General features: G+C 34.7%; 1 long non-coding RNA gene across 1 annotated transcript; it reads right to left on the bottom strand.

Moving 5' to 3' along the window:
• Positions 1–2890: 2890 nt before the first annotated feature.
• Positions 2891–8684, bottom strand: LOC150013164 (uncharacterized). The gene is made up of 3 exons (XR_016510802.1): positions 8621–8684; positions 7925–8019; positions 2891–3092 (listed from the first exon to the last, which is right to left on the bottom strand). It is a non-coding gene; the product is annotated as an uncharacterized LOC150013164 (long non-coding RNA).
• Positions 8685–10015: the final 1331 nt, after the last annotated feature.

Genomic DNA, 10015 nt, shown 5'->3' with positions numbered 1-10015 from the left:
TGACACATTATAATCAAAATGTCAAAAATTAAAGATAAAGAGAGAATCTTAAAAGCACCAAGAGAGAAGAAAAAAAATCATGTATAAAGGGGTCCCAATTAGACTATCAGCTGATTTCTCAAGGGAGACCCTGCAGGCAAGAAGGGACTGGCAAGAATAATTCAAAGTAATGAAAATCAAAAACCTACAGCCACAAATACTTTATCCATCAAAACTGTCATTCAGAATAGGAGGGCAGAGAAAGTGCTTCCAGGACAAAATAAAACTGAAGGAGTTCATTAGATCCAAAACACTATTATATGAGATGTTATAGGGACTGGTTTAGAAGAAGGAGGATCAAAACTATGAACATTTAAAATGAAAACTGCGTCACAAGAACCAACAACAGAAGCTAGGGAATTGAAACAAAGGCAAACTAAATAGGCAATGAGAGTGGAAAAAGAGCTATAGATATGGGGAGCATATTGGGGGAAGGTCAGTTGGGAGGGGGGAAGGGGGAAAGGGAGGGAGATGGTATAGGAATTAAGAAGCATAGTAGGAGGGAATGGAATAGACAGGAAGAGGTTGAGAAGAACTATATATGTAGAACCAATGGACATGGACTAAAAGGGGAAGGACAACTGGAGGGAGGGGGGCCACTGGGTGGAGGGGAGCAGAGGGAAGGGAAATTGGGACAACTGTAACAGCAAAATCAATAAAACATATTTAAATTTTTTTTTTAAATTCAAACCTAGCATATAACATCTAGCAGTCAGAAGAACATACAACATGGACAAAAGTCAGAAGAAACAAGAGACAAAATGTATGTCTTTTTGTTTGTTTGTTTGTTTGTTTATTTATTTATTTTTAGAGAGAGGGGAAAGGAGAGAGGGAGAGAAACATCACTGTGTGGTTGCCTTTCACTTGCACCCCCAGCTGGGGACCTGATGTGCAACCTAGTCATGTGCCCTGACTGGGAAATTGAACCAGTGACACTTGGTTCGCAGGCCGACGCTCAATCCACTGAGCCACACCAGCCAGGGTTTGAATTTTTGATCTTTATTAACAGATATTAAAGATTTTCTAAATACATTGGGAAAAAATCTCATTTCATGGATATCAATGTTTATAAAATAAAGACATGAACTCATTCCAAATTCCAATCAATATCTCAATAGGCTTTTCAAGAAACTTAAAAAAGATTACAAAATGCATATGGAGTGTATAAAGCCAAGAAGAGCAGGCACGCCTCTAAAGAAAAAGAGCAGAGAAGATAGTCTTTTTCTATTAAAGTTAGGGCTTTTTACAAAGCTCTGGATCTAGTAATTAAGATAATGTAACATTGGTTGTTGGATGAGCAAAATGACTGAAGGAATAAAGTAGAGAACTCATAAAGAAACATATACTTGTATGAAATGTTATTCTGTGACAAAGGTTGCATGTCAAATTATTGGAGAAAAGCAATATGGTTCAATAAATGGAACTTGGAAAAATGGTTATTCACCAATAGAGAAGATTAAACAGTACTGGTACACAGTAGTGTGTGATAAACAACCTCTGTAAAAAACAAACTAAAGAGCCCTGGTTTACCCTGGTTTGTAGCATTTGACTTCCTATGATGCAATACTTCACCCATTGCTGAGATCAAAAAGCCTCTCAAATTCCAAAAAAGTTAACAATCAGGTTTCTGATCTAGTATGAGCTTCTATAACACAAAACTAAACTTTATACCATATACAAAAATAAATATTTTTAAATGAGCTTCAAAAGGAAAAATAAAATTTCAAAGCTCTTTGTAGGAAAAGTTGACAGAATATGTTTGATCTTTGATGTTGATAGTTTTCTTTAAAAAGGCACACAAAGTATTGACTGTAAAAATAAAAGATTAATAAATATACAGTATTAAAATTAAGAACATTGTGCCCATTTCAAAAAATTCTGTAAGTGAAGTGAAATATATAGATTAAAACCTGAGAGAAAACATTATAATACTACTAAAGATTAGAATATAGAGATTTCAAACATCACAAACAATTAAAAGTTTACAAATAACCCAATAAAACTGCAAAACATGTGAATAGGGATTTAAAAAAACAAAACTAATCAATAAACATGTGATGAGGTATGCCATATAACTAGTGATCAAAGATGAACAAATCAAGATTACAATGAGATGCTGTTTTGCATCTTTTTGATTAGTAAAAATTAAAAAGCGTAACACTATCAAATGCTGCAGGGTCACTTTTCCTTTGAAAATGGACGTGTAAATTGATACAACCACTTCGTCATTATATCCCAAAGTTTAAGATTCATATTCCTTAACAACTATCACATTTGATTCCAGTTATAGAGCTAAGAGAAATATATATAGAAATGTTTATTGAAGCACTATTTACAATAGCAATGCCCTAAAATCTCATTATCAAAGGACTAGATGATTAAACTATTATCACAAAGGTGCATTACATAGCAGTCAAACTAAAATCACAGTGACATGGAACAATATGAATGATTCCTATCATATAATACTTACATAAAAAAAAGTAAATCCATTTTATAAAGTTAGAAATTACTAAAATTTATACACACACATGCATCTGCCTATCACTTTTTGAATATGTAGCAATAACAATGGAAGTCAATCAAGATAATATGAACACAGCTTTCATAATTCTCTCATTTGGGTGTGAGAGAGAGGGCAGAGCAAAGGAATGAAGGAACACAAGTGTACATGTAGTTTATTTTCAAAGTACTTCAGTTTGCACAGTGGTTTACTAATACTTACTACATTATTATACGTAACTAATTATAAAAAACTTGTTCTCCAAAATGATGCATCTGGAATTCTAAAAAAATAGCATCAAGGTCACAGTGAAAACAGAAGGCATGCTTGGCTAAAATTTTGAGATGATTTAATGAAGGAACTTTTTACAGAAGTGTGGGCAAGCCTGGAGAGGCACTGAAGAACCAAGAGCTTGCCTAGGTGAGAAGCAGTTGCCACTCCTGAAAGCCTGAAGGGTCCAGTGAGTACCGGAGTAATAGGAGCCAACACTGCAGTGAGAAATGCTCAACAGGGCCTGCAGTCATCGAGGAAAGATGCAGCTGTCAAAACCCTGCCAAAATGCAACTGAGATATGAAAGAAGTAAGAAAAGAAGTATCCTGGCCTTTCTCTCTCTTACACTCCAGTCTCCTATCAGCACCTCCCTCCCTTTCTTATTGGTTGAACCAAACCAAACCTGGAGAGCAAGAGAGCCCAGGTCACGAGGTGAAGGGATGAAATGGATCTGGGGTGGCAAGCAGAATATCCAGTAATATTAACACACGCACTAACATTTAAGTAAATATCTACCAATAATGACATGTATATTGGGAGGAGTGTAAATGGAGTTGAAATGGTTCTAAGGTATTTGGATCAGCCCAGAAAAACTAAAAGTAGCAATTAATTTTAGATTTCTTTAAGTGAAAATATTCATGTAATTTCTAGAATAACCATTAAAATAATAATTAAAGCAATATATCATTTCCAAGCTAATAGAGAAAATAAAAAAATAAGTTTTAAATTAATTAAAATTTATTTACACAACATGCAAATTAAAATTGTTTAATTTTAAAATTAAAATCTTAATTAATCTAAAATTAATTTTAAAAAGGAGAGAAAAAATAGAACCAGTAAAAAATAAAATATTTAAGAATATGGTAGACTTTTTATACATAAATATATCAATCAATACATTATATTAGATGTCAATAAAGTAAATAATTCAGTTAAAAGACAAAATTTGTTAAACTGACTGAATAAATATTAAAACCCAACTGTGTGCCATTTAAAGACACATATGAAATACATATAGAGATCAAAAATAAGAAGATAGAAGAAGATATATTAAGCAAATCTCAACCCAAAGAGGCCACTGTAAGTATAATTTATTAGACAAAAGACACTTTAAGGCAAAAAACAGAGATGAACAGGGACAGTTAATAACAATAAAAGTTTACTCACTGAAAAATTATAGCTAAACTTGTAAGCATATACAAATGTAGCTGTATTTATGCAAGCTACAATAATCTGGGGGTTGTTTATTGTTTACCAATAGAGAAATTTAAAAATACACATCAGAATAATTTATGAGTGAAGGAAGAAATCACAATAAAATTTAGAAAGTGTTTTGAATTGAGTGTAAATGAAAATACTATATTCAAACTTGTAGATGATGTTAAAGACTTGATTAGAGGAAAATTTATAGCTTTAAATGAAAGAAGAAAGACAGCATATCAAATGATCTACATATCAAGAAGTTAGAAAAAGAATAGAAGAACAAACCTAAAGGAAGCAGAATGAAGGAAACACTAAGAGTCTTAAAATACAAATTAAAGGACTAGGTTGTTAATTGAGTGAAAACCGGATGGACTAAATAACAAAAACAAGTTGGGTCTATGATGCAGTGCAGAATTTGCATGGTCCACATGAAATAAACATGCAAGCCCATCTATACAACTTAGTGTGCCATTTAGCTCAGGTACCAAAGTAGCTGCAATGTAAAGCCATTGCCTGGAAGATAAATTTGGATTGTGGTTATGGGTCTGGGTATGCACGTGTAACTTTAAAATGTGGGAACAAATACGAAAAGAAAATGCAAAAAAAATTTGATATCATCCAAATAAAATAATTATTTTAAAAATGAATAGCTTTCACAAATGTCACTCCCTATTGTATTTAATTTTTACAACTGAATAAATAACCATTTATACAGCAACTAACACTGGAAGATTTTCAGGATGTCAAGTACCTGAGGAGTCTTATTCCAAGGTACAGGTCAAAGTCTTTCCTTGACCTGAATGTGGATATTTAGATATTAACAATAAATTTGAACAACATGCAGAATGACTGGTGTGTTATCAAGAACAGCTTGTACTTTTTGACGTCTCTGAACTTGTGTTTTATTGATTAGTGTATTTGGTTCTCATGGTTCCTGTAAGAAATTACTACGAATTTGGTGGTTTAAAGCACACATTTATTCCCTTAAATTTTTTTAAAATTATTTTTTCAATTACAGTTTACATTCAATACTATTTTGCATTCATTTCAGGGATGCAGCATAGTTGTTAGACAATTATATACTTTACAAAGCATCCTCCCTGATATTTCCAGTACCCACCTACATAGTTATTACAATATTATTGACTATATTTCCTATGCTGTACTTTATATCCCCATTGACTATTTTGTAACTATCAATCTGTACAGAGGTCTGAAATCAGTTTCATTGGCCAATATCAAAGGGATGGGCAGGGCCTGCTCCCTCCAGAGGCCCTAAGAAAGAATCCATTTCCTTATATTTTCCAGCTTTTAGAGCTGTATTCCTTGGCTCCTAGCACCTTCCACCATGGTCAAAACCAGCAGCTTCAGTGGTCTCATTTTTTTCTGTTCTGTATAGTCAAATCTCCTGTGCTTCCCTCTAATGAGTACACTTACGGTTGCATTTAAGGCCCACCCTGATAATCTAGGAAAGTGATTTTCAACCAGTGTGCTGTAAGAATTTTTAAAACATGCAATGCCTGACTATTTAGTCAAGGGCACTGACCTTTTTCCCTTAGTTTGTCAAATACACATGATCTTAGCCAAAAGGTTGAGAAGCAATGGATTGTCAAAGAAAAAAATGACAACAGTCAACACAACTTTAGCCGTCCTATGTGAATGAATCAGATCAGCAAAAATATATGGTTATTGTTGTGCATGGAATTTTTGTAGTTTGTATGTGCCATGAGATGAAAATGGCTGAAAATTGTTTATATAGGATAATCTCTCATCTCAAAATCTTTAATTTAATCACTGCTGTGAACTTTCCTTTGCCATATAAGGTAACATGCACAGGTTCCAGAGACATCTTTGGTGGACATTATTCATCCTGGGGAAACTATCGTGGTGTTCTTGCCAGTGTGATTCAGTTGGTTGGAGTGTCCTCCTGTGTAACAATAGGTCGGGGGTCCCATTCCCAGTCAGGGCACATGCCTAGGTTGCAGTTGCAATCGCTGGTTGAGGCGCATATGGGAGACAGCCAATCAATGTTTCTCTCTCAATTAATGTCTCTCTCTCTCTTTCTCCCTCCCCCCTCTCCCTTCCTTTCTCTCTCAAATCAATAAACATGTTTAAAAATATATAATCATGGTTATCACATGAATTTTGATCATATATAAATTCAGGATGCCAGAGATGATACTGAAGTCAAAATTCAGCTATTTCACTTTCCAAATGCAAAGGCTGAGGTCAAAGCCAAATTGCAGATTTTGGCCAAACATGAAGAGTAAAGCGCAATTTATTAGCGTGCTTACACACAGTTTTATAAACTGCTTTAAAAAAAATTAATTTACAATGTATCACAATAGTTCACCATGTCCTTCCTTAAGTATTTGTTCACATCTTTTTTTGTTATATCATGATTTATCTAATCATTTGTTTTATTCTATTTTATAAATAACATTATATTAAAGACACCTGTTCATAACTTACACATATATGATTATTTCTTTAAAGTAAATTTCTAAAAGTAGAATAAATGAATTAAAGGTTTGAACATTTTTGATATTTTGATACGACCTGTCAAGTGCTATTAAGCTCTGACCAACACTGTAGGATAAGGGTCATTCCTCTGCACTCTAACACATATTGTGGTTGGGATGAAAAAGCCCCCCACTACTCATAAAAATGCTAACTTGGTGCTAGTTATTTTGCATTTATTCCTTATGTTTACTGGGGCATATTGGATTGGGAAATATTCTCTGTGAAACTTTCTTTACCTTCAACCACGATTTAACTCACCTGCCAGATTAATCTGTGCCTCTGAATTTCCTTTGTAAAAATATTCTGACTGTAGCATTTGCTTATATCAAGTTCAAAATCAGGGGAAAAGAATGTGTGGCATTAGCAGCTAGGATATAGATAACTTAGGGTGAGGAAGAAGGGTAGTGTTGGGGAGGATATACAAAATGTGTTATGGGGTGCTGAGATTCTTTAAGCAGGATGATGGCTATTTTCTTTTGTTCATTTTATGACTATTTACATTTATGCAGTTTTTAAAATATGATATAATTGACATTTAAAGGATTTTTAAAAATAAAAATTAAGAAAAAGCAATAAAACATTAGTACTGGTACTCATATCCATGGTTTGACTTAGAGCAGTTTCCTCTGCTTACAATAGTCAAATCTCTTTGCTCCAAATCTTGATCATGCACATGAACCTAGTATTTTAATGACATGATTGAATTAAATGTTATTTAAATTGTAGATTTATTAGGAGGAAAAGGAGAGTTATTTGTATAAAAACTAAACTGAATACTATGCAAACACTCAATCTCGTCAAGTTGCTAAGCACATTGCTGTGTAATCTTTGAATGTAAACAATTGTTAAAAAATATGGGGAAAATTATAAAATCTCAAAGTAGTCTATGTTCAGACTGTCTCAAAGATGCCTTTAGTGTCTTTAATTTCTCTCTCCACTTTGAGGAGACGAACACAGGTGAACACTATTAATGCAAGGTTATTTCAAATTCCAGCAGCAGATCAGTTCCAAGAAATGACTTTGGTCCATAAATTTTAGCAAAAAATATGTATTTAAACTAAAATAATTACCTTATACAGGCTTTAATCTACTGTTTCTTTGTGGCCTCACTAATTAGTGTCCTAACTGTATCAGGTAAGAGGGGCATCTGCCACTATCTAACTAATCAAAGACAAACAAAAAACAATGATAAGCTATGTGAGAAGCAGGAGAAATCAGAGGTGAGGAAGTATTGCTAAGTGAGTAAGAATGGCAGATGAACAGAAATTTACAATATTCACATTTTCCAAATTATTGAAACCTAAATATGCATATAAGCAATGTGGTGTCTGCTAAAGTTGCACTAATCAAAAGCAAAGGGATATACCCTTTGCTGGGTTACCAACCTGCAGACTTCACCCAGCCATGCTCAAGGTAACACTGAAGAGTTGGAGATGGGGTTGTCACTGAGCAAAAGAGGTTTAGCTCCAACAAATTCATCCTGGATTTTGATATCAGAAATGTGAAAAGAAGCTATTTTTATTTCACCACACAATTAAGTTTTTAAACAAATTTGAGTTTTTTGTTTGTTTGTTTTGTTCTGGTTTTTTAAAAGGTTTCAGTTACTCGTGTGGGTGGGAGAAAGTTAGTCTCCAGTGTCTTTTCAGTGACTGGGACATGAACGGAGTCCTGGAGAGATTTGTTGTGAAGGAGACAGTAGTTTCAGCAGTGGTTAAAGTCACGGTCCATACATTTCTTGGTATAATGACAGTTTTCAAAAAGGGCTGGAAGAAGTCAGATTCAAGAAGAGAAAAAATATGCTTCTACTTCTTAAGAAGGGAAGGAAGATTAAACATCCTTGATCTATTACCCGCAAGTTAAAGTCCCAGCCCCGCCTCTACTGCATGATACTGGCATATAATCAAAATGCACAACCCTAGGTCCAGTCTTGAGGTGTGCCTCCTTAACCTCTGTGTTCTCACTAAAGCCATTTTTCCTCCTGAAAGGGAGAGAGGAGGTCTGATAAAGCCTTTTATCTATGCAACCCGTCTCAGGAATATACTGTTCTTCAAGACAAGGTCTAGGGGCAGGACAAAGCTTACCTTAAAAATAGAGATCTCAGGCTCTGTGAGTTCTGGGCAGAAAAGATCTGCCCTTCAAGTAAGATTAAGGTTAAAGAGTTCCTGATACTCGAATCACAATGCGTTACCCATAAAAGATACTTAGTAAATATTTGTTGAAATTAAAAGGGCAGGTGTGGTAACCTGTTCCCAGAGCTGCTGCTCCTTTTACCTACATTCAGTAATGTCTGGAATAAAAGGACCTGCTCTTGTGTAATTATTCAATAAAATATGATCAAGGATGAGCATATAAGTAGTGAGATGACACACCAAGTGTGGTATAAAGCTTTGAGCTTTCCCTGCCTGGACATCAAATAAACCAGTGTTTGAATCCACAAACAACTGTTAGGCCGAGAGCAGAAGAAAGCAGCAAAACACAGCTGTCTGGGCAGGGCTGGAGCACCGATCCACAAGTTATGTAACAGCTGTTGTGTAAGTGGGCATTTAACTCAAAACACATTTTTAAAAGAGAAAACAATTCAATTTTCCAAAGAGAGAGAGGGGGGGTTGGGAAGAAAGAGAAGGAAAGAAAGGAAATTGAGAGCAAGAGAGGGAGAAAGAGAGAAAAATGTTGAAATGACACAGAAGGTTCTATCTGCCCTTCAGGCATGAGGCACAAGGGAGGTAAGGACCTGGGGGATAGTTGCCTTAGAATCTGGGGGTGGGGGTTTAGGGGTGGGTAATGAGCCATATCTGACTTGCCTCCTGCTTTATAAGTAAAAATTGTATTGGAAAACACCTACAACCATTCATGTGTCTGTTGTCTATAGTTTCTTTCATGCAGAGTCAAAGTTTCAACACAAACGATCAGCCTAGAAAGCAAAAGATATTATCTGTCCTTTCACAGAACAGGTTTGCTGACCCTGTCTTAGATGAATAAAAGGCTAAGTTTAAGTGACTGAGAATGACTATTCTCTTTGAGAATGAGAAAAGCCAATTCTCTGGGAAGTGAAATTTTTGTTTTGCACATACTTGATCTGTGATCATAAGCAAGCTACTTATTCTCCCTCTGACTGTAAAATGGGAACCAAGTAAGGATGGAAAGAGAAAGCAAGGCTCCAGGACTGGTTTGAAGTAATTATTCAATGAGTCTTCAGGTTTCCCTAACCTAATCACTGGGGAAAAAAACTGTTAATTCTTAGTAATGAGAATTAAGATCATCTAAAGTTTTCTATCTGTTCCTGCTGGAACTTCTGCTAGAGCTTCAATACAATGAAGTATTGTACTTAAAATGGGAGTAGTACAGTTAATATTTGTTCTTTTTGAATGTTCCCAGCTTGAACTATTAATTTAATTTTAAGAACTGAGTTACTTTGACAGCCCTGTTTAAATTCACTTTGTGTAATTGTCCATATTAATGATAAATACATCCAACTT

Source organism: Furipterus horrens, unplaced genomic scaffold, assembly GCF_987537825.1.
Source record: "Furipterus horrens unplaced genomic scaffold, mFurHor1.1.pri manual_scaffold_4, whole genome shotgun sequence".
In the NCBI taxonomy this organism is placed as follows: Eukaryota; Metazoa; Chordata; class Mammalia; order Chiroptera; family Furipteridae; genus Furipterus; species Furipterus horrens.
Note: the sequence above shows the minus strand (reverse complement) of the source record. Positions and strands in the feature narration are given on the sequence as shown.